Source organism: Pomacea canaliculata, linkage group LG6, assembly GCF_003073045.1.
Source record: "Pomacea canaliculata isolate SZHN2017 linkage group LG6, ASM307304v1, whole genome shotgun sequence".
NCBI classification, from domain to species: domain Eukaryota; kingdom Metazoa; phylum Mollusca; class Gastropoda; order Architaenioglossa; family Ampullariidae; genus Pomacea; species Pomacea canaliculata.
Genome location: NC_037595.1, coordinates 21,306,436 through 21,332,234, shown reverse-complemented (window position 1 = coordinate 21,332,234; position 25,799 = coordinate 21,306,436).

Sequence of the window (25,799 nt, the reverse complement as noted above, 5' to 3'; positions counted from 1 at the left end):
AACAGAGGTGGGGGTGGGGTGGGGTCAGCAGGGGTGACGTTACGTGTGACATGTCTGACCTGTTTGACCATCGACCTTCACAGGTCATGACGTGCGAGGAATGCTTTGACGTATTCACCTCCTCGTACGTGGTTTTGACCTTTCTGTTTGTAGATAATCGGTAGATTAGCTGAACAGTTCTCTGCTTCGGCTACAGGGCTTCTAGACCTTAGAATATGAAGACAGTCTACTGAGCACAATTTTTTATGTGTATTTGAAATTATTTTAAATAACGTCTCGTAATTTCTGGCGAGTTCAGGTGATGACAGTAGGAGGAAAGGACTAAAATAGCAGTGGTATCTCGCGAGAGTACAAAAGGATGACCAAATAGTTTCATAGTATGCAACAAAATAAACACGGAAGTTCAAATATGTCAGCCTGTTAAGTATATTTGTTGGCGTGTACTTTCCTTTTATTAACCGCTAAAGATGGGAGCAGTCATCTTCGATATGTCATCTGTTGGTTTTAGCAAATAAAGAAACGGAACCAGTTCGTGGTTGATCGGCTTTAACTGAAGAACCAACCAGTGTCACCCAGGAAGAATTGTCTTAAGACACCGTCTTAGCTGTTGGTTAACACGACACACCTGCTTAAACCGATTTTTAAACCTTTTGATTGGTTGCCTAGCAACGTGTAGTGCATCTATGTCACTCTGTACATTCGCGAGGGTTAACAAGAGAAGGCAGACTCGCTTTCAAAGAGATTTCTCGAACCTGAGAAGGTCTGAAGGTGAGCTAGCTGCATAATTGCTGTTGGCTCTGATGCCTCATTTATCAACCACGTGCAGCGCATGCGTGCTGATGGCGCGTGTGTGTCGGGGGAGGAGAGGATGGTCCGTCGCCTGGTGGACTGCGCGCGCATCTTCTGAGCAAAGGGTTTGATTGCTTTTAGACTCACTCGGATCTTTGACCGGAGACCCCTGCCCACTGCCCACTCACATGTTTCTCATTTGTGAGGAGGAAGGAAAGGATGAAGCTTATGCCGCGTACTAAACGTTTGCAGCTTGCTTCCGCTAGGGTCACTCGGTCATGGTCCTTGACCCTTTCACAACCTCGTCTTTCTCCTCAACTGTTTTTTTTTTCTTTTCACTTAATTATTGGCAGTAGTACTGTGTTTAATGATTACTAGCTTTCTAGTATTGTAACGTCTTTATTATTAAAAATATTTTGGTAATTACATTTTTCTTTTGTCATACAATTTTCACGTTCTGTTTTGAGTTATTGTATTTATTTCCTTGTTCTGACTGCCTACGTAAGGTTATAAATAAACCTAAACCTTCATGGTGAGAAAAATCTTCGTGAATATTAGTATCCTTTTCTGATGTAAGGGATCATGATTGCATGACTCGCATACAAACTGCTTTTAAAACAGCCCACTGCATTTCATGTCAAATTTACTGAGGAAAGATATTAAGACAATAGTCAATACCAATTAGAAATTAATTACCAGACATGAGCACATCAAACTACTTCTTGCGAGTTGCAGACCGGAACTAGGGCCAACTGGGAAAAAAATCGGAAGATTTCGTCTTGATGAGTCAGTAAACTGATGATCCGTAGCTTCCCGTAAACATCACGTAACATTCTGTATACTTTATTTTTTTTGTGTGTGCGCGCTTTCACAAGAATAAATTCCCGAGCTAGAATTACTTTTCAAGTCTTAAAAAAAGGAATTCACAAACAAACATCCTTACAGTGTACACCTGGAAACTATTTTTTTGGCCGCTATCTATTTAAAAAAACTAAGGTTCCTCAAGATTACACGGTATATAATGTCACACCACTACACATGAAAGAGAAGAAAATGAGAAACAAAAACAGTATTACAAAAGCAAATCGCAGTGTAGGAAAAGAAAACATTACTTCAAAGTGAATAGAGTTACACATTGTTATCATGTTAAGGTGAGTCGGTGGACAGAAGCAAGAGGTTTGGCTCGTGCGGACAGGGCATCGCCATCAGGCATGAAAAGGAAAAAAAAACCTTGGTAAAGGGCAAGATCCCAGTTTCACTAACCTTGTGACAGTGGCAAACAGACTCGGTGGACCCCTATCTGCGAGAGTAGAAAGGGTTAATTCTCAATAGACATGCGTGCAGGGTAATCGCGAGCGAAGTGGGGCAAGAAGATTTCGGACAAAGAGAGATGGAGTAAGAAAATGTCATAGAATAAACGGAAGAGAAAGAAAAATGTTGTTGATCGAGAGAAATGCAGACAGGGTCAGAAAATAGGAAGACAAAGAGAAGGATGGGTAGAGAAAGAGACCTTCAGACAATATAAAGAGAACAACATCGATGTCTGAGGATCAAGAGAATGCAGACAGGATACACAGGAAGACAGAGTGAGACATGGGCTGGACAATAGAAATGCAGGCAGGATAAACGAAGAGAAAAGAATGTATACACAGATGTAGACAAAAAAGAAATAAAGGAGAGAGAAACGAGATTGTCTCCCCATTGCGGGTGACGGATAGGATGGAGGGGGATGGGAGGTGCCTTTGTAAACTTTGATCAGTCGGCATTGTCAGGGTTGGGGGTGTCAAGGATGCCTGCCGGGTACCGATACAAGAATACTGATAATGGGGCGAGGCAAGGGCAAAGGGGAAGAGAGGAGCACAGCACAGTTTCCCTCCCCGCCTCAACAATCAGTTTCTGACGAAATAGCCTGACCCCGTCACCCGATGTTCCGCCGACCGAAGTGAGCAGCGCTCGGTCGCCTGGGTTTGTTCAAGGAGTGTCCGCTTGAAATTTCGTGCAACGAAATGCTTTGAGCTCTAAGTCTGACCAGTGACCCATACAAATGCTAAGTCAACCTGAAACCGACCATGAATCCATTCATTTCTCGACCCTCCGGAAAGAAGTCAACAAACGTCAACTTTGGACAACTGTCCACGAGGGACGTTTGTTTCTAACAGACTTCTGGTAAAATTGGCGAGACGAGTTCCAAACGCTTCATGCCACTTCAATACTCCACCACTCTAAATAACACGAGCACTTCACTCGATATATTTATTTACAGCGATATTCTAACTGCTATGCACCAATGAGCACGGATCAAATGTCACAGTTGATAGCAAGTGTGCTACTGGATATGTGGGCCAAACATGCAGTGCGACAGGGCTGTGGATCAAGTCCGAGATAACCATGGACCGGAAGTGAACCACTTCTTTTAGCTGCAATCATGTCGCCGTTCAAGTCCATGTTTTGGGGGCGGTCCGGAGGCGCAAAGGTTAGCGAATGTCAACAATACAGTGAACATTGACTGTCTTGGGTTCAGCTCTCGTCTCAGGCACGCTGTTTTTCTCTCTGGCATCTGGTTATAGGGCTGGCTGCTTAGTTGCTGGTTTTCTGCACAAAACACCAATCCCCCTTTCTTTCCTGTTTCGCTGTCGTCTACTGTTGTTTGGTCTATTGAGTCTGTGTAGTTATCGAAGTACAACATCCTACAGCATGGATGTACATAGGTGGATTAGTGTCTGTCTACCAAGATCAAACCTTAGCCTCTTGCGAAGTTCTCCTCTGTTAGTCTCGGCGAGCCTTAACAAGGAATGTGACTAAACCGGAAGCTTTGTAGTCTCATGCCTCGTTTTAGTAGTTAAATGAGAAAAAATCGTCTGCCAGCAGTCCAGTAATACAAGTTCGTACCATGAGGGTAACTATGAATCTTCGATCCCTACCTTTTCACTTAAGGTCTTTCGTCTCCATTACATTTGTAATCTTCTAGTTTCGTACACACATTATCAATCATATTTGGTCAAATCTACCACATAAAAAGTTTGCCAAACATATTCACACATATGCCATAATGTGTCCTATTTAAAATTCAAAAAGCTGTCTGTACAGCACAGCAATGCACTTTTTCAAGACGTTGCGGGGCGGAAACTCTTTCTTCCCGTGTGACACGTGACACAGCAGTTCTGACAGGCGGCGACAAAAGCGCCCACACCACAGGTTACCTCACACCGCACATTACGACAGTAGTGGGCGTTCACTACTTTTTTCACCAAGTTGAAAAGACTTTGCAGGAAGGAATAAAGAGAGAGAAGGCGAGGGCTTTAGCGTGGAATGAAGCAAGTCTTAGCATGCTCCACCATTATACCCGCGACTCTCTTTGTCTCCTTTATCTTCTTTTTTCACGATATCCCTTTTACGCAAAGGTAAATTAATTTTCTAACGTTGCAGGTGTTCGGTGGTTTCAATTGTCAATGGGCACGATTTAATTTGCGCACATTGTGCTCTGGAATGCGTTCAGATTAGATAAGACTGAATAAAACTAAATTAACCGCGTTTACTGCTCCCTGACCACCCGTTTCTTACCCGCCGATACGAAAATGGTTTTTGGAATGAGAGTATTGAAAAAGAAAAATCAACACTGAGTACAAATGGTGCTGACTGGCTGGTATTTTTCAAATAATGCACAGAAGAATAACTGCCAACCGTGTTTTTGTAGGAGCGGGTAACTAACCAGCCGTTACCTTTCTGTACTAAGCATGTGACGCACGGACCGTGTATAGGGGGACATGGGCTCTGTACTGAGCTGATGAGGCGGCCTGCAGGCCAGAGTGCACCAGCACTTGACATGTCATGCATGAGTCACCGAGCCACTGCACTGAACCGTTCACTCGTCGTTTGCTCAATTCTCTTCCATAATTTAACAGCAGACACTCCGTAATGAGCGTTATAATTTTTTCATTAAATATCATATGATGTTATATTCTATCGCTGTTCTGAGGGTATTTTTGCAATTTTTTGAAAAAAAAATCTTAATGCACGCAGCTGACGCTGTGCCCAACGATATGCCTGCCTGATGTCTCATTACTGGATAGCAGCCAACATGGCCTCCACACCAACGTTTCCCCACCCACCCACACACAGCACTTTCCATTTTCTCGGAACTTGGGAAAAAGTGGAGCTGTTTGAGATAAAACGAAATCTTTGCAACGTGACTGTTTCAATCGTGGTTTGTGGAGCACGTGATCGTCTCCGAAAAATCTTCCCATCGTCACCCTCAACTCCCTTTTGTCTCAACTCCCTTTTGTGGCCAGATGCAGGAGGTCCTTGATTAGCCGAGGGTGTACGCCTTCATGTTGACTGACACCAAGTCTGCAGCTGGTGCGGACTGCTCACACCAGTCCTGAAATTGGGAAAAGATCTTTCGTGTTGGACATTTACCGCAGAAAGGAAAAAGAAAGCGACCCTTCTTCTCCTCTTCCCGACTCCTTCCCAGAATGCCATGCGCGACCTATTCATACCGTCCTCTCCTGGCGGCGCGCCTCACTTTCAGGTGGAGGCTCGTGAAAGGGAGGGACATCACGAGAGGAAGGCTGTAAGCTGGTGGGGGCTGGTGGATGGGGGTGGGGGTGAGAGGGAGTGTGGGATGAATGACGGGGAAAAAAAAAGGGGAGGGGGACGACAGCCTCCTGAGACGGAGTGAATGGAATTGAATTTTCCCGCAATGCGCTTAGGTCTCCAGTCTGGGATGCAGTGACCTAGCGACCTTGCCCCGAGCTAGCTGCTTTTATGTAATAACAATACTAACAGTACTAACAGCACCACGACTACCAGTAAGAAGAAGAATGGAGGAAATGGACGAGTGGGATGAGTCATGCGTAGCTGTCGGCTGTGCAGTTAATTACACCGGCTGACTACACCCTCCGCTCGTTCTCAGCCCCTCCCGTACTCTGCTCTCCTCGCTCTGCCTCCCTCTCCTCTCTCACACTCTAAACAAAAAGGGCCACCGACGGCCTTGAATCTCAGCCTAATTCTCTAAGGTCAAGGTTGGTTTGGATGGGGGACGCTGGCCTTTCTGTGCTAGTGGTGCGAGGGCTGCCAGAAGGGACTATTTGCATAGCGGAGGGACATCTCTCAGTTGGCAGGACTCGCCATCTCATGTGCAGTTTAAAACATCAGACATAATTAAGAAATAATTATGACAACCGTTTGGGGGAGAGGGTGATGATGGTGCAGGAGAAATAAATTACCACAAAGGTTCCCGTCCATGACCTTGCGGGTCACTCCAGACGCTACGTCACGAATGTTAATAAATGTGTCTCGAACCTGTGCCAACGGTTGCCTCCTAAACGTCCAGGAAGCCCAGAGGGAGAACCATTAACGATAAAACGAAGATTGTCTCAATAGGCATTTTCCTTTTACATGCAACAATTTCATCGAAAAAAAGTGGCACCATTAGCCGACAGGAGATCGAATCTGAAATTAAGTTTCAAGTTTGTGTTTCTTTAAAAGTTCGCCTTTTGTCACAGCGTTTGGCCATTTTATAGCTGGCACAGTAAGATTCTAATCATCCTTTTTTTAAAATTCCAATTTATTGTGCCTTCTTCGACGCGGGAAGACTAAATAAGCAAGAAATGTATGTTGCCTGAAGACAATTATCTCATTAAGAACAGGAAGTCAAAGTAACTGCCATTCTTTTCGCAGTATACGTTGGTAACAAGGGCAAGCATTCTGTTTAAATAAAATCATCTATTTATTCACAAATCCATTCATCTATCTCCGCATGCATAAATATTTTCTGCACGAAAGACTGATGTTAAAAGAGATGCCATATAAATAAAACATAAAATAATGCGTCTGTCTTGGTTAATGTTTGCAAGTATTCATTTTGTTACCCAATCCGGATATGCCGTCATTTGTGACATCACAGGAAGTGAAGTCTTGACTTTCCAAAATTCAGGTGAAAACAATAATGGTGCTCAGGTGAGATCAGTATTATTGTGTGTATCAGAGTTTGGGAATTAGCATCTTTTAGGAAACTAAAATGATTTTGCTTTCGGAATGGAAGTCGTGGTCGTTCGCTTGGAGCAGCCAAAGCACACACGACTATTCTCGTTTATTGTTTGTCATAACTGATCAGTCGTATTATATATATATTATATTTTTAAGCAATGACTCAGTGTTCAAACTGTCAGTATAAAATACCGAAGAAAAGTTTAATATCACTTTAACTGTTTATCAGAGATGCGACATTTGCAAACGATAAGCATTGATGTCTGCTTCAGCAGGGACAGGAACATTTTCGCGCGTTTGGTTGTTTGTATGTTTGATTTTCTGTAGAATTTATTAGCTGGCAGAATGTACAGGCGACACTTAATAAGTAAAATTCATCTCCAGTTTGTACAACGGATATCCTGTAACTTTTAAGAGTAAATCGAGTAATCTGAACCATTATGCAATCTATACTTCCACAAATATTATATATATATGGATGTATGTATTTTTTCTTTATTTTAGTGGCCCTGACCCTTTACTATCCATTTTTATCTATTTTCTAATGCTTACTTTTCTTACATAACATGCTGTACTTTGTTGTCCATAAATACTCGTCATAAACTGTCCACAAATGTACATTTGATTGTCCACTTAGTTCTTGCTTTAATCATTTGAAGTAACAGGAATCGAACTCCCTTACAGGTCGCTCCACACTCATCCATGGCGTCCAGAAGTCTAACGCCAACTGACGCTAGATGGGGGAAAAACTTTCAGAGCATTATTCTTTCTTTCTTTTTTTTCCCACTCTTTCTTGTGCTTTTACAGCTGATTTGAACAGCGTTGGCAAGTCAAGCAGCGAACGTGCCTGTACCCCCGTGCCAAGGTCGGCACTCGCTGAATCACGTGACCAGAACCAGCTCTGTGGCTCTGAACAAATCCATGCTTGAATGGCTGGGTGAAATTGGTCTGGCAGCAGCTGCGTGCTCTTGCCTCGATTTTGGAACATGAGCTGACATAGAGATCCATTATTTGTGTACTGTTATTTCTTTTTTTCAATCTTTCACTCTTTTACGCTCCCCGAACAATAAACGGCTGCTACTTGACCTATTGACGATTCTCAGGGAGCCGCAATAGTCTGTAGCACGTGAACCTGGGTCACGGTGCCCTTTGGAATGTTTGTTAACGACTCGAGGGGCTTAGAACACATAGCTAAACCTGGTTTGTAATCGTTTTCTAGTTCTCACTAATGGAAAAACTGCGTTGGAGCAATCAGCTTTATTTCGTACATTTTCGGGAGAAAAGAACAATTTCGATATTGTTTCTTATACATTCATATTACTGAACAGACATGATTCGTAGTTTAACTGCCATTAATTACAGAAACAGGTTATCCTCAATTTATTTGATTGGTTTCTTGCACCATAACCTTAACCTCTTTCGCAAGACTTCCTTCTCCTGTCTGTGCTCTAAGAGTATTTATAATTAAATTTTTAATTTAAATCCATTATCAAAATCAAGATTTAATATCTTTTGAAAGTTTTTGTTAATTATATTTTCAGATTTATTCACACAATTATTCAATACATTTTTTGATCAAGTGTACTATCAGTCATCAGGCTTTAGCCCAAAATTCGAAAATAATAATTTAAGTGTTAAAATTTTTTTTGTGAGTAATAACTTTCATATTCTTTTCTATTATGTAATGTCAGGCAAAGCGTTCATGCTGTGAGTTTTCTTTCATTGAGCTATAAAGTACTTTAGAGAATATTATAGAAACATCCACTTCCGGTGTAAGGAAATGCATGATTACGTTATTGTTATAGCCAAGAATTTTAGTCAGGGATTCTTGAATATATACCATGATAGTTTAATGCCATCTTAAACAATGTGATTGTTTAAATCACGTGAGACTTTTTCAGGTACCTTCTGGACCCACTGCTAAGTCTGTTAACATTGTTCACAAGTTCACACTATTAAACTTGGCCAGCCTCTCACTTAGCAGGACTGGGACTGTCCTTAGCCTCGTGACACTTTCACAGTTTATTTGCACACAGTCCCTGCAGACCACGAGGCTACAGTACGACCTTCACCTCTCACCCTACCGTCAGTTTACCATGCCTGCAAGTCTGGCACTGGCCGCCAAGGGGGCTGCACCCGACCCGTCTGTGGGGGGCGAACATCGTCAGGTCTGGAATGCTGGTTTCGTGTTGAGAAATGAACAGTCCAGACAAGTACACAACAGAAGTCTTCATGGGAAATAAAAGTTGGCTGGGGTAGTCGGGTGGGGAACGGGTTTGAACCTTCCTCCACTTCCAGGACAGCGAATCTCCTAGGACGTCTGGTGCGTTATATTCAAACTTGTCTTTATTTATTTTTTTATTTTTTGGCGTGTTCTCGTCGAGGCAGCTTGTCCATTTATTCCTGCAACCCCCATCCACTTTCCTTTCCCTCCCCTTCTTTTTTTCTCGCCGCCTCCCAGCATCCGTATCACATGATGGCAAGGAACTGGGTCACCGCCAATCAATAGCCTCGACCTTGAGGCAGCGCCAGGGGCGAGCAGCGGAGAGTTGTTTCCCTTTGCTACTCTTTCACTTTTGATGGGGTGGCTGCTGGGAGAGAGGGTGGACAGATTCCTCTCTATTGATTCTGGCCTGTGGCCGCTATGAAACTAGTAAATGATGTAGAGCAAAAAGGCGAATTAAAAGGTGAAACTGCAATTATTTTTTTGGAATAATCTGCGCATTACGAAAGCCATTAGCGAGATGAGCGTGTGAGCGGTGGTGAGTGAGGTGGTGAGCTTGTAGCTAACTGTCGATTTGCCCTTTGAGTAGCTAACTACAGGATAATATAGCTAACTTCACAATCCTCATCTTCACATGACTTTACTTCCTGTCCTCTCATTTGGCAGACATGACAGCTGTAAGTCAGTAGAAACATAAGTTAAATAAGCGAGCGGATTTGATGTAAGACCACACTGCACATCCTAACCGCACGTGACATTCGCTTTGAACAGCATCAGTCACGTGACATCGAAGCCATGAAGGAGCGTGTTCAAAGGAGGCACTGTAATGAATGTAACCTAGCTCACACACACAAATGTGCGATAGTGTGCTCACTCACTCTTACACACGGTCTAGGTGTACATTCGTGTGTGTGTGTGTGTGTGAACTCTGCACTGAAGCGATTTGAAATGGTCTGATTGCTGCTAACAGTAGTTGGCTATGAATCTCCCTCCCTTGTCTATTTTCCTCTGATAAATGTCGTGATAAGTAGCTACAATTACCGTTGTACTTGCTCGTTTCATTTTCTCTTCTTGCCTTCTGGCAGCGCCTTCCATTTCCCTCCCTGCCTTCTCTCAGCACGTGCGTTCATGTATGCAAATATGCAAAGTCAAAGACCCCTCCCCCATCACCACCAAAAAAAAAATACCCTCACAAATTACCACCACCAACAAAGCCTTGGCAACTTATTTTTAAACGGGTGAGTGGTTCCTGCGCCATCAATATTTTGGCACACACTATAGCTATTGTTAACCACCCAGCCACCCCACCCCCATACACAAGTTTCATGACCGTCGATCAATTTCGTTCGTCGACACCCGAGAAGGCAAGTAGATGCGACCTTACCATCAGTCCCTCCCTGAGGACCATCTGTGCACATAATGCTAAATTTTCGAATGATACCATCGAGCTATTTTGTTGGTCACACCTCATAAAATGACTACCGTTACCCGCCACTTGTCTGTCTCGCAACGAGAGGCCACTCACTTTTTGGCACTCAATATAACTGTTCCAGAAGTAGGCCACCCAGCAATTTAGCTTCCCTGTGAGATGCCTGATTACCCCTCTAATAACTCAGCCTCCATACTCGACAAGCTGTCCACAGGCTACGTATGAGAGAAACAAATAATTTTAAAAAAAAATGGATTGCTCGCTGCTCACAGACGGGATAGCCATGTTTTTGTTTACTATAAAAAAAAAAAGACAAGAAGGGAGGTTAAGGGCAGGTGCAGGCAGCGTGTGGTCTGTATCCAGGCCAAGGTTATTCCAACGTCCTTCGCCTTTCTGTACCGGTCATAGGTTTTGTTGATGTTTGAACCAGGGTACTCACCGTCGCCGCAAACACTTCGCGCTATAAATATACCAGAGTGTGAACTGTTTATTATGTTCCTTGTTACTATTTCTTGCTGTGTGACGCAATAGCAGGGAGATCGTTTTCCTTCCCACCGCTCAGCGCAACGCAATCGTTGAAAATAAAAAAAAATTAAGAGTATATTTTTAAAAAATAAATGCTCTCAGTATTTTAAAAATAAATGCTCTCAGTATTTTAAAAATAAACGTTCTCAGTATTTTTAAATAAATGCTCTCAGTTGAGAGAGAGAGAGGCTGACACGTGTGCACGGATACACAATGGACCCACTCACGGACTACAGACTCCCAGCACAACCAACGGACCGCCTTCCTCGAGCTGGTGGCAAGGAAACGGCCACTTGAAGCACAGTGTGAAGAAGGGGATGAACTTTCTGCACTTACCGCCCAGAAGGGAATACGCTCGCTTGCCAAATTTTTTTTTTTTTTGCACTTGCGCCCTCTCGCCAACGACCGTCCGGTTTGACTGTAAATACTCATTCAGCCTGAATATTTTAGGGTGGTGACCCAGCTTCTGGATATACTCGTGAACTCATAAGTTCAAAGTCTGTTTCTTATGTACGTAATCTTACTTGGTGCGACGAGTTCACCACAGCACGAGCGGATGTCAAGATGTCAACGTGCACGTGATTGTAAGAATGGCGGGATGGCAATGACAGCAGCTTTTATGGGCGTCTCTCTCTCTCTCACACACACACAGAGCGCAGACACGCGCCCGTACACACCAGCAGTCCTATTCCCCTGTCTCTCTCTCTCTCCGCTCTGTCGCTCGCTCGCGCTCGGGTTTTCAATTTCGTCCTTTGATGGATTATCCACAATTTTTATCCACTAAAAGCAACATCAACCACGTACAGCCTTGACCTGAATACTTCCACTCACGAAGATTAACTACAATGGAGGCTTTAATTGTATTTCTGTATTCTAATCAAAGTGAGAAGAAAATTGAGCAGCTGAGTGGTGTCCTGAATTCAGGTCGCACGAAGGGGGTGGGGAGGCGATGAAGCATAATATATGTATATATAGGCGAGGTAGGGGGGAGAGAAGGTCTATGTGTTTATAGGTGAGGTAGGGGGGGTCTAACGTGTATGTAGGCGAGGTGGGAGGCTAATATATGTGTATATAGGCGAGGTAGGGGGAGGTCTATGTGTTTATAGGTGAGGTGGGGGGTCTAACATGTGTATGTAGGCGAGGTGGGGGGCTAATAGATGTGTATATAGGTGAGGTAGGGGGGAGGTCTAACATGTGTATGTAGGCGAGGTGGGGGCTAATAGATGTGTATATAGGTGAGGTAGGGGGGTCTAACATGTGTATGTAGGCGAGGTGGGGCTAATAGATGTGTATATAGGCGAGGTAGGGGGAGGTCTAACATGTGTATGTAGGCGAGGTGGGGGGTTAATATAAGTGTTTATAGGTGAGGTAGGGGGAGGTCTAACATATGTATGTAGGCGAGGTAGGGGGGGGGTCTAACAAAAGCTTTCCCAGTAAAACAAGATGATGCTGACTTCGCTTATTAATTGCTGGTAACTGAGGAACGAGGAAGCAGGTCTGTCACAGGGAAACCATATGTTCTGCTTGTCCTACAACCGACAAGGCCTTGACTATTGACCTAGACAACAGTCACAGAGCTAGACTCTGTCCACACATGGAGAACTGTATGTATGTCGACTGAGTACCCGCACGATGGAAGGTTAGGGTAGGTGGGTGGAGGACTGTATCAAACACACCACTGAGACTGTATGTCTGGGGCTGTGCCATTATACAGAAGGTCACAGATGTGTATCATGTAATAAATGAAGATAAGTGTGTAACGTATATCACGTGCACGTCACAGTGTAACGACAGTAATGGCGACTGCCTTGACCTTCACAGCATCTCTGGTGTGCAGCTCGCAGTCTCTGTACAAGTGCGCTGGAGGGACTGACTTCATACTCATACTCCTGGCAAAAAAAAAAACAAAAACAAAAACAAAAACAAAAAAAAATACCACACCTCATATATTTCCAGTTCACTGCCACAAACGATCGAATTACGAGTATGTCAAGGTCGGACACAAGGGAGGGAGGAATGTCCCGAGGTAGGAGGTGGGGATGTGGAGTGGGGAGAAGGGTTACAGTAAATGCCTTTATGTCCTAATGGCCTTTGTTTTATCTCACTTTACATGAAAGCTGCATTTAATGGCTCACTTTTTGTTTATTATCAAGGTTTATGACTCACATAGCCGCGGAGAACAAAGACTTTATTGCAAAGTTCTACAAACCTAATATAGGAAATAAAGAATTGTTTACACAGTAGAATTGTAGAATAAGGAGGACTTTACGCAATTTCTATTTGTGGGGCAAGAAAAAGGGTTTTATTTTCAACTTTTGATTACATAGAAAGAGAGACTTAACTTCCATTTGAAACTTTAGAAAGGTATACATACCCTTACGCCTCTCGTAGTAGATATGATGATGATGTTGTTTGTGTAAATTGTTTTTATTGGCGTGAAACGAAGACATAAGGCAGATATGCTTTTCACTAACTAGCAACTTTTGTTCAAATTATTGCAAGATTTGAGGAAGCTGAAATAGGGTTATTAACATATACAACTCTAACAGGTGAAGAAAGGGATATCAATCATCCAATAGAAGCTGTCAGTAGAACGTGGAAATGTTCTGAAATGGAATTTAAGGGTAACCTGTCTTCTGGAAGCAGCGAGTATAACATTTCCAGGTCTAGTTACAAAAAATGAACTAGAACAACTGCTGTTAGGTATAATGCAGTAATACAGCTGCGATACTGAACTGTTGGACAGGCCTGACGAGAGGGGGGGTACAGGGGTCTGATGTACCCGGGCCCGTGGGTGTCAAGGGGGCCCGGCCTTAGTCAGTGGAAGTTTTTTTCTTCTTCTCCTTTACATTATATACTGGGAAAATAATTTACGATTACAAGTACAAGGGGCCCGGAGAGGTCGTCTGTCCCGGGGCCCGGGCTGGCTCTCGGCGGCCCTGCTGTTGGGTATAATGCAGTGGTACAGTGCAATCATGATCACCACCCGGACACGGAGTAAGCCGACCCACCCGTGTGGCCCATCCGTCCGTATTGTCGTCGGAGGGACCCGATGAGACCCAGCAGCGAGGGCTCGTCATTGAGGCCGATGTTGAGCAGATCTCTCATAGGTCAGCCTGTCCACCCCTTCAATCATGGTAATGACTGAAAGTTGCAACACTCAGCTGTTAGCTATAGTGCAGTAATATAGCATTGCTGAGCTATTAGCTACAGTGCGGTGCAACAGCTGTAGTCCTGAACTTCTAGCTTTAGTGCATTGGATGCTGCTGCAATGATTAGCTATAAAGCACTGGACACAGCTGCAGTACTGAACTTTTAGCTTTAGTGCACTGGATACTGTTCCAATGATTAGCTATAAAGCCCTGGACACATCTGCAGAACTGAACTGATAAATATTAATTTTTCAACCTTTTCTTCCTCTTTTTGTTTTTCATCATCTTATCTCCTTCGTCAGCCAGTGAACTGACAAATGACTCTGTAAGCTGAGAGTGTTTAGCAGGCTAAACCTACCAATGTCCAGTTCAGTATTATCAAGCAGACGATATTATACCCAAACTTAAATGCAGCACCCGAGAAGGTTTCTTTCTTTTTTTTTCTTTTTTTTTTTTTTTTGTGCGAAATTTCAGGTTTCCCTGGGTTACCAACATACCCAACAAGTCTTTTTTTTATATAAATCAAATATTAGCCTTTGAGGGAAAATATCCTTTTCGTCAACTTCAGTGGGACGATGGTGAGAAAGGTGTTTAATCTGAGTGCTATTCTTAGCTTTGGGCGTTTGTAGAAATACTGAAGGTGTCGGTGGCTGTGTCGTGCCAGGCACCTTCCCGGTTCAAACTCCAAGCTGCCCTGGCTGTAAGAAAACTCATTTTAAAGTCGTTCCGGGTGTGAGAAAATTCTCTGATTGGTCAGAGTCTGGCCAGGAATAGCCACAAAACCACTCTTCCACCTGAACCCTCTCGCAAGATGAGGTCATGATTCAAGGCTAGCTTTCAAGGCTGCAGGTTAATCATCAGTTTTATTTCTGTAGTTGACGGTCTTCGGCGATCTTGTGAGGCCGGTGTTGTGGGTCCGCGTGCACGGAGCGTTGCTAGGTGTTACCTGCTTAGCTGCATACCTGTAGGTTCTTAGTTTATGGTGGTTTGAACTGTCAACACCTACCATTGAGCCAGGATTTGCCAGGATTACTTCCTTGTAACTCTGACTTTTTTATGGCTAAGTTTAAACCATCCTTCATTGTTTACCGGGTTTGTTAGCCATCCAGCTAGTACATTGTGGTCCACGAGGCGCCTGCTGGTGTCTGTGTGTAGACAAGGCTAGTTCGTTGGAGCAGATGACTGTGTAACCAGGGTACTGTGCTGGCACTACATGGCTACAACGCTGGGCAGGTGACCAAGCTAACGGGACTGTACCTCTTGCAATCATTCTTGTGTTTTTCTTTCCAAAGTTTTGGGATGTTGCGACTTTCTTTTACATAGCTAGCACTATAGTTGTTTTCCAGAGATGCTAAAGAGCTATACTGTGGAGGTAGGTCCCGTGTGTTTAAGCACACCATTGCTTACACCTCAAGAGCCAGGCAACTTTTTGCACTTGAAGGAATTGATGACGACCTCCAGCTCGCTCAAGCCTGTGAAATCTGAAATGCAGCTGCTGGTACGGACTATCAGCTTGTATATCTTGCATATTCAATGCAATTCGAGCCAGACTCTCAGTCATTCGTCCTTTGACTGGTAACAGTTGTTGGGTATGTTGGTGAAGGAGGTTAGGAGGATAGAAGCACACGAATAGACACCAAAGCTGACAAGGTCCCCCAGTCACGAATGTTTGTGGTGATGTTGACACTCCTTCAGGTTCGTAAACCAGTTCTTCATCTGGTCACTGCTGTGTCGGCCATCTCCAATGTGCCTTGAAGGACAGTGTCTTGTCGGGTCACATGACCAAACCAGACTAGCTTACGCCGCTTGACTGTTGCATGTAGAGGGTCTTGTTGTCATATTAGTGTAGCAACAGTACTCCATACAAAGTCAATAGTGCGACACGTATAGTCGTCAACCAGTTAATCAACATCACAATAACACCTTTACTCGTAATATTTGGTATGATCTTTCGGTTTTCAGTGCCTGCTATCAGAACGATGTCATCTAAAAAGCGCAGGTTGCAAATGAGCCTTACACCAATGGAAATGTGATGGTTGTGAAGGGTTTCATCCCCGAAGTTCTTGAACCTCAAGTATATCGAAACCGTTGGAAAAAGATGAAGAAAACCAGAAAGTACTTGTCATCTCCTCTCTGTCCCATAGCTAAGTGGCATTAGGAGAAGTGGACTGTAAATGGTTCACCATGTCTCACGACCAGCATGTGGACACTTCGAGGTAACACTGAACAGTAACTCATAATTTTTTTAATAAATGATTTTAGACTTTACAGAGAATTATAATGTTATGAAGGTGGTCAAAGATTTGTAAGTAATCTGATTGATTTTGCTGCCTTTTCCTTCAGTTCTCGTGTACTGTTCTTAAAGTTTAGAGAGACAGTGACTGATGTACCCAAATGTTACAGAATAAAGCCACCTGTTTTTGAAAAGTAAAAATGTTTGTTATAATTATATTATTTGGCGTACGCAAATCTATTACAAACGAAGAAAATACAATATTAACAGCATACTCTCGGTGAGCCATCTTACACTGTGACCTATAAGTCTACCCTACTTTAATTCTACATTAATTTTATGTTAATGAGGCCTCTCCAGAATTTCCTAGTCCTTTTCTTAAGATGAATTTGCTTGTTGTCCACGTGGAAAGATGAAAGATGTGCAGATGGTAAAGTCACTAAGCCCTCGTTAGAGTAAATGCACTTTATACTCCATTATTTTATACCTTAGTACAAGTGACCTGACATTTGTTTTTTCCCTTTGCAGCTGTCTGTGGACTCGATTTATCAACTGTCCTAACTTCCTTTACCACTAACAGATTTCACTCTTCTACTACTGTCTTCCACTGTCCCACATTCCTCCCACCGTTTTGTATATGTCAAGCTCACTTTCCTCTTTGCCCAAAATATGATGTTGTCTACCCGTAAAGCATTCATCAAGTCTGATGACTTCTGTAAGATGAAAAACCCACACATGCCAGTTATTTACATCCAGTGCTTAAGATACTCCGTTACACTTTTGACCTTTTTCTTCTGATATTGGGAGAGAGTGATGTCGCTTCGCCTGGATAAGAGTTTCTAAACATTTTACTTGTGATGCCTCCCACCCCAGACAAAAAAAAAAAAAAAAAAATTTTCCACGCTTTATTTTGCCAAACAGGGAGTCTGGGGGACGTGGAAGGTTTCTTAATTTAATAATTTATTTTTTAAACATTGGTAATAATGTCGTTTTCACACGAAGAATACTCAAATATGGACCCCCTGTCACTTACTCAATTAAGAAAGACTTTCACAGATTCTTAACCTGATTCTGGAATTTCCTTTTCGTGTTCAAATATCCCAACCGCACCATACCTGTATCTCAAGCTGGGCACGATGAGGAATTCAAACGCGTATCCGGACACATGTCGAAAGAACCACGTTTGCTAGAGAATTAATAATGTAATTTAATTTTACAATACAAGCTAATTTCATTAATACATATATGGGATAAGAAAAAAACTTTTTTTAAATATGACCGCCTTCGCGCCCCTCTTGTCTGAGAACCGTGGGCCGAGATGGTTAGAGGGTGACTACTCTCTCTCTCTCTCACTTATTATCATTTTTTACCGTTCATCTGCATCAAGTTTTGTGTCTAATGTTTATGAGTACATCTGTTAAGACATTTTATACGTTTCTGGATGGGTTTCTGTCGACAATAGCTGACATCATGTATCTCCAAGAAGCTCAGTTTTCAATGACCGTTATCATGTTGTTTTAATGATTTTATTGTTGTTTTTATTATGATGGCTGCTGCTGCTAGACTTGACCCACTGTTAATGTGGACAGAGCCAGGAGCACATTTTTTAAGCCTCTCCAATTTAAGAAGTTTGCTAGAATCTCTGGCCAGCAGAAAGCAGGTTGCACACTTAATTCCGAGGCCATCGTCGACGACGAAGAGCGATCGGTGAATAACGTGGAGGCCCCCGGACTGGCTGCACGGCCCGGCCAACCAGTTATCGAACGCTGAAGAAGAAATATTCTCTCGAGACAATTCATCTCTCTGATTTGAATCGCACTTGTTCCGGACTTTTTGCCACTCGCTCTCTGTTGGGAGAATAGAGACCGCATGAGCGATTGCTGTTACCGCGTGAGGCCAGAATACAATGGTGACGTATTATAGACCACAACCCACAACCCGTCACGTCAATAACGGACAAAGAAAATAAAATTTCAGTTTCGTAGTTTATGGAGTGTGTAATTATTCATGAAATGCTGAAGTGTTAAGCGCACGGACAATAAAAATGAAAAATTTCAATTCGCTTTTGTATTCAAGGTGGGAGGGTCCTTTGTTGTAAAGTAAATGATGCAGTAGAGATGGGAAAAGTGACAGGAGATATAAAAATATGAAAATATTTGAACGTTTTATGACACTTGTGTGCGTGTGTGTGTACGCCTGGTGCTGACTTCTGCTCTCGTGTAACGTATATGCACGGGTTTGTTTATCTTTGTGCTCACCCAAGCAAACCATTTTTGGTGTATACCTGTTACTTTTGCTCAAAAGAGATCTTCATAGAAGACAGATATGTCGGACAAAAGAACATGAAAATAACAGCCACTACACTACGGCCACATCACGGCAAAGCAGCCAACCCTGTAAACACATGCCACAGCCAGAGAAAAAAACAGCGTGCCCGAGGCGAGATCTGAACCAGGCCGATTGGTCTCAGGCTTGTACCACATGGTTACTCAGATCAAGCCTTTTGTCACTGATGTTAAAGTGTTTTCGTGTTTTTAAAAAATATTTCGTTATGCGATTGTCTGCGTGAACTTCACAGAACAAAAAGAGGGAGAGGGGGGTCTCTGTGCAGGACCGGTCACGTGACAGGACCCCCAGTGACCACTCACATAGCAACACGTGCGTTCCCCGCTCGTTTCATGCGCAGTTCCGAAGTTTCCAGCCTCGCACGTGCTACACCATGAACACACGCAGCAGAGCACAACACTCCCATATTCTGGGGGGTGCTGCAAGTTTCATGCTTGACTGCATCAACCATGGTTGATTGATTTCATTAATATTGAAATGTGCTTCCACAGAGCCTTTGAGATGATGATGGGAGGAGGAGAATGATCCGTGCAACTTGTTTTGAAAATATCTAGTGTGGATGTTTGGTTAATTTGATAAGATTTGGTCACTCAGGTAGAGATTCCCCCGGCCAGCCCTGCGAACAGGTGTGGTAGGTAAATAAGAGAGTGGAACCCTTTGTCTTCGTTTCTTTGCTACTCAACTGTAGATGGTTGTTAGTCAGTACTAAATCGCTCATTGCTCTGACCGTCGTTCTGTGTTTGAAGGAGAAAGAGACAAAAGACAGAGGGCGACAGTGGCCAGAGAGAGGTGAATTAGTAGTAGTAGTAATCGCAAGGTAGGAAAAACAGTTAAAGAAAATAGGCGTGTGGTACACAACAGGCTGCAATGAATTGTTGTAAATAGACTGACCTGTCCTGTTACCAATAAGGTTTTGTTACTAACGAAAACCATTTCAGGCCTTCAAGAAATAACGGCGAAGGGTGAAGGATGAATTGTTGTAATGAAGGCTCAACTAATTGTTAAATGGTGCACAGTACTGCTAACTCCCAGCTGATCTTATAAAATACTAGCTTGACTGCCCGGATGGCAGCGCACTCTGCATTCGCGCTGACCAGATGGAAGGAAGATTTCAGGCGAGAGACGCCTCCACCCGTTCTCGTAAGAAGAGTTCAAAAGTTGCATCCTCACTGTTTCCCTCCCTTTCCCCCACTCACTCTTTCTCACACACATACACACACATCGGTACCATCTCAAATTAGGACAGCCTTTAAGTTCACTCTATGCAGTAGAGGTATGAAAAAAGAGACTCCATATAACAGATTTCTTTTTCTTTCATTTGGTACCATGTCAACATTTTTAAACGAGGAAACGAAACAAGAAAAATAAACATTCTTCCGAAGCCGACACCAAAAAATAAGGTATACGACCTTCTCCAAGACGACAAGACTATATATATAAGATGAGCGGATTAACTTACTGGTAGGTCTGAGCCGTTCGACTAACCCAGTACACCAACCCACCCGCCTAGCAGCGTACTGTGCACACAGCCCTCGATGGCAGGAAACAAGCGAACATCAAATATGATGTGGATTTTGACAGTCTCGAGACAGACACTTGAAAACGCTTGAAGTCTCGAGAAGTCAACGGCTTATCTGCACGAGAAGGTCGTTGAAATTCGGTTAGATGAATGAGCCATGCAGCTTCTGTCACTGCCGGGTATGAAGTGGGAGAGCTACCCCATCCCTGCTGCCCACCCGAGCCTGTAGCTCGGTTATAGCAGATTCGCTCGTTAGACCATCTGCAATGCCCATGCGCCATCAGGGACACAAGTGTGAAAGTCCACTAACTACACAACGACACTAACAGACTTGAATGTTTATTTGTTGTTCTTCTCTTACGCAGATGCTTTTCTTTCCTTCAGAGAGGTGGCTTTTTAACCCTGAAAGGTTTACTTTTCAAAGCCTTTAGAGAGAGCTAAAGTCGATTGGACCATTTACCGATTCGACCAAGCGCGGGTCGATTCGTCCACAACCCGAAGTCGATTGGACTTCCGAGTACAAGAGTTACTATTTAATGTGATGACTCACTCGCTGCTTGTTGTATGTAAACGAAACGGCATTTTTTCTATACAGATTAATCACGTGATATACCCAGGTCAGACGCCATCGTTATCAAATGAAAAAGACGATGTTAGAAATGATGTAGTGTATAGATACACATGTATGAGCAAGAAAAAAAGACCTGAAGGAAAGTGTTCCTGAAATCTTCACTACGGAAGATTTTTCACCCAGGGTGAGAGACTTGCATCGCAGACTTCCACCATTGATTAGACAAGCAGAGGCTTTTCTTCTCTGGGCGCCAGGTGGCGCAATGGTTAGCGCCTGACACAATACAGTGGGGGCTGGCTGTCCTGGGTTCAGATCTCCTCTCGGGCACGCTGTTCTTTCTCTGCATGTGGCATCTGTTTACAGGGCTGGCTGCCTTGCCGTGATATAAGCCATAGTTGCTGGCTCGGCGTAAAACACCAATCCCCAGTCAGAAAGTTCAAGATCTTTGCCTTATTGGAGGATTGGTCATGTCAGTTGAATGATATCGAAGATGCCTTCTCAGACTTATGTACTTATTCTCGCGTGAACAGAAACACTGTGGACACTCTTCTGTTCAGTTGTCACGCTATCTCCACCCTTACATCCGGATTCAATCCAGCCAGCCACCCTTCCGGTCAGATTCGGCCAAGCTGCATCTTACTTTCCATTACCCATTGTGTTGCCTCCTTCGTTCCTTGTCAGTTTGTTTTCCGCTTTCTTGGCGTCTCTTACTACATACGTGTTTTTCCTTCTTTCTAGTTAGCTTTATTTCCTCTCGTGTTTCCTGTTTGTCTCTTCTCAACCTTATACAGGTTTGGAGAAAAGCGGCTCACGAGATGCATCATCTGATAAAGATCATCTGGACAAGGGCGTGCACTCCTCGGCCTCGCCGCAGCTTCCTGCAAGCCCCAGACCCGACCCACCCTGGAATTTCTCGGAAAGAAAAAAAAAAAAGATTTCGTTATCGGCGACGTCGTTATGGAAATGCCGGGCCATAGTTGTCCTAAAGGCTAAAGACATCCCAAACATGCACAACGACCATCAATAAAACTGCGGTGGTGAGGACACCAATCTCCATTTTCATCTCACCTATCGTCACAGTAACATCGCACTTCTTGACATCCTCTGGCTGTATTTTCTCGCTGACTCCTTCCCTCTGTCCCTCATTGTGATGTCTTCACCACCCCCTTTATTTACAGTTATTCTGGACATACTCTATGTCCATATCGATACATTCGTGACGACACACATAAGCTTCATAATGTGTCTGCCAACTGTTTTTAAAGCTACTTTTCCACAATCTTATTAACTAATAAGAAACTTTTCCATTTCCTGGACAGGATCTGGCTCGGCCATACCATCAGGTTTACTACAATCTGCACAAAGTCCTTGTGGCACCGATCCTGCTCCATGGATGTGAAACAGGGTTAATACATTCACACCATATCAATATCGCATTTATGAAATTAGCTTATGTTTCGTTATATAATTTTTTTTATCTAGATGAGTGCCTTAACACCAGTTCACATCAATGTAAACATCTTCCGTAATATAATAACTATATTTTTCTGCCAATGATGTTTGAAATACTATCCTTGAACTACCAGAAACTCGGAGGACGTGGACACGGCTCGAAGTGTATCGAGTGGCCAGACGATACCATCAGACAGATGAACAGACTCCGCAGCTCCATCGATTGTCGTGTATACCAACCTAATGCTCATCCCTCTTCACGGCTTTCAGCTCGTTCTGCTGAATTAATTATTTAAACGGGAGATTTTTCAATCGTTTGAAGCCTGGAATATTTAGTATGTTGTGAGTCTCTTCTTTTTCATCTTCATATTCTTCCTTTGACCATGTCTTTTTCGTCTTCTCTTTTTTTTATTGTTCTATGTTTCATATTCTTCTTTTTTCTTTTCTAATTATAATTTTTCTTCTCTTGTTTTTCAATAAAAATAATTTTTTTAAATTTTTGTTCTTCTTCCTTTTCGCTCCAGCTCTATGTGTCTCCATCGACTTCTATAACAACGTTATGCAATCCAATCCATCGCAGGAGGACGAAGAAGATCAGGGTAGTGAGCCAAGATAAAGTTGGCCACGATGTAAAAATAATTCAAAGCCCATGTCACAAGAAAGTGTGTTGTAGCCCCATCTGGACGAGCTGTGTTTTGCAAACAGAGGGCCGCCAAAGTGATCGAAACCATGGAGCGAAAAATCCCAGAGTAGTATTTCTTTCGCCGGAAACGTCCTTGTTGCGCAATGATGCGCGCAATCCAACACTCGCCATAGCTCGGCACCGAAACCTGCCGCCAGACAAATTTTTGCACTCGTTTGTCCATTTACATGTTCGTGAACGTGTATGTCCTGCATGCATGTGTGTATGTGAACGTGTATGTATGTGTGTTTGCTTGTGTGAATGTGAATCTGGATTGTGTCCTCAGGCTTGCTACACGGTCAATGCCTCATTTCGTCACGACAAAAAATATATATATATATTTTTTAAATTTTATGAAAGTCTGTCAGGTTGTCTTCAGTGTTTCTGGTACAAAATATTAGGATCACTATGTCGCACGCATTCTCACGCGCTCATTCAGGCAGGCACGCGCTAATAAGTAGGTCTGGCGGTGCAGGAGGAATCATATGCCTGAAGATGTATCGGTATTGTTTGATGATCCAGAAATCCCCGCCTCTGTACTGTCAATACTGTCACAAAAATAGAGACGAGATTGGCCGAGATCGTCAGAGTCCCTGGAGACGCTCGAGAGGAATTGACGGGCCAACCTTTAGCATTTACACGTTCAATTCCGCTCGTTTCTGGGATCAATTCTGTTAACACATTCTATGTCATCCAGCAGATATTTCGGCGGGAAAAAGAGAAAATCGGTTTTTATCTTGAAAGATATCGACGAGGAGACATTTCGCAAGAGCCGCGAGCTCCGTGGAGGGGATTGGTGACGTGGGGCACTCTGTAAATCTCTATGGAGATGGCAAAGGGTTCTTTAGAAAATGTACTTAATCACTGATCTGTCTCCGGAAAAAATGTGATTGCAGTCAGGAATTAATGAAAAAGTTCTTGCAAGTGTCAGGGAGAGGGCGAAAGATGTCTGGCAGCAACAGCTGTCTCATTATACGGTTGTAACGAAGTCTAATTAATGAAAAGTTTTGGAAACTTTTGAGAAATAAATGGCAGACAGGAACAGGTTTCCTGAGAGAAGCAATATTCGTTATTAAAAAAAACAATTCCCCAGTGCATATCAGGTTAATTGTCGCGTGAATATAATAACCATATTTACAACCGCACACCAGACATTCAGTCAGTCAGTCCATCTAACAAAAGAAAGAAAGGGTGTCAACAGTTAGGGAGGGTCTGTGGAGCAGCAGCAAGATGTGGGGGAGGAAATGAATATGGCGGGTGTGTGAGCCGTTGTTGCCTTCAATCAGTGAACTTCGATTCTGGTGTTTTGCCAAAACACAGGGTTGTTTTCAGGTAGCAATGTCCGCTGGAACACGGAACTGTTGAGCGCGAGACACGCAGTCGGACGAGTCCTGTCTGGACATGCCGCCAGGGATTGTGGGATTTTCCACTATTTTCCCTTCTTGCAACTTCCTGTGCGTGTGAGTCTCTTATGTGTCTCAGTTGACAATGCAGTTGCTCGTGGCCATTTATCTTGCTTGTTTATATAACATGAGTTATATTTTGCATATATAGACTAATGTTTATGTCCTCTGACCGTTTCAACGTATTGTTACCTGCTCTCGCTTCAGTTGCTGGCACGGCGTAAAATTCAAGCAACCAACCAGATCATAGTTATGAAGCTGAAGGAATAGTGTCTTGTTTTGGTAGTTACAATGTTCTGCTCAGTCCCTGTGGGTATCACTTTATGTTTCTTAATCCCCAGGAATCTGTTCTATCTCTTTATAAACACGGCTCGAGGAGTAAACAAGTAAACAACATCTGCCGAGTCTCGCCACTACTTTACAACTTCGGAAGCAAGACGCATGTCCCATCGTTTCTCCAGTTGCCCTAGAGCAACTCCTTACCCTCGCTTCCTGACTACTGCCTTGAATATGTATGTTACATTGTAAACCGAAAGCCTTTCATTGCTACACACATTTCTGGTATTAGAACAAAACAAGTTTACATGTCTGAACTGTGTTTTTCGGCGTTTTGATGTCTTAATAATGACAGACTGATTTAAATTTGAATATGTGTATATACATGGGAATGCATTTAAATGTGTATCATATGGGTTGTTGGGGAAACGAAGAAAGCGGTTGGAGTTTGGAGTGCTCAAACGGGGCGCTCTGGTTCCATTCCCGTGTGGCGCAGTCGTCCCAGCTGTCGGGAACAGTTGCCTGTATCCATCGGGGGGCTTAGGTAGCGAGGAAGAAGAGATGGGACCATCCTAACAAAAAAAAAAAAAAAGATGTGTCGTTTTGTAACAGACAAGTGTCCAGAAATGAAACGATTTTGGTCTAGAGTGTACATGCATAAATGCACATAAGTACCAGATATATATATAAAGCTTAAGCACCTTATGATTCTTCCCAGAAGATTCCTGCTTGGAACCGGTTTCCTTAATCTTTTCGTATGAACCATCTAAAACCTTCAGCTCCCGATGTTTCTAAATTTTACTTATTCTTCTTTTTGTGCACACGTGTCTAGTTTGTCTGTTCTCTTATCATGAAGTCTGGATTCTCCAGACACTAATCATTGTCCTTTCAAAGACTGTTCCAGGATGGACTCCCTCTCTCTCTCCACATCACCAAAGCTGTTTTTAGCTTGCCCCTCACCTTGCCGCTAGTCACTCGCAGTCTTGTCGCCGAGGCCTGGTGATCTAATTTTCCCAGAAAACCGTGCGCTGAATCGGGACGCGACATTTCACAGGTAGCCCTCGGGAACGCTCGGGACCTCAGGCAGAGCGATGAGGTCACGAACTTTGTCCCCCTACCCCAACCACCACCCGACCTTAGGATCACGTCGCCAGGCTATTCTGTAGAGTTCGTTAGTCATCATCCCTCCTCCACCCCACAATCTCCTTGG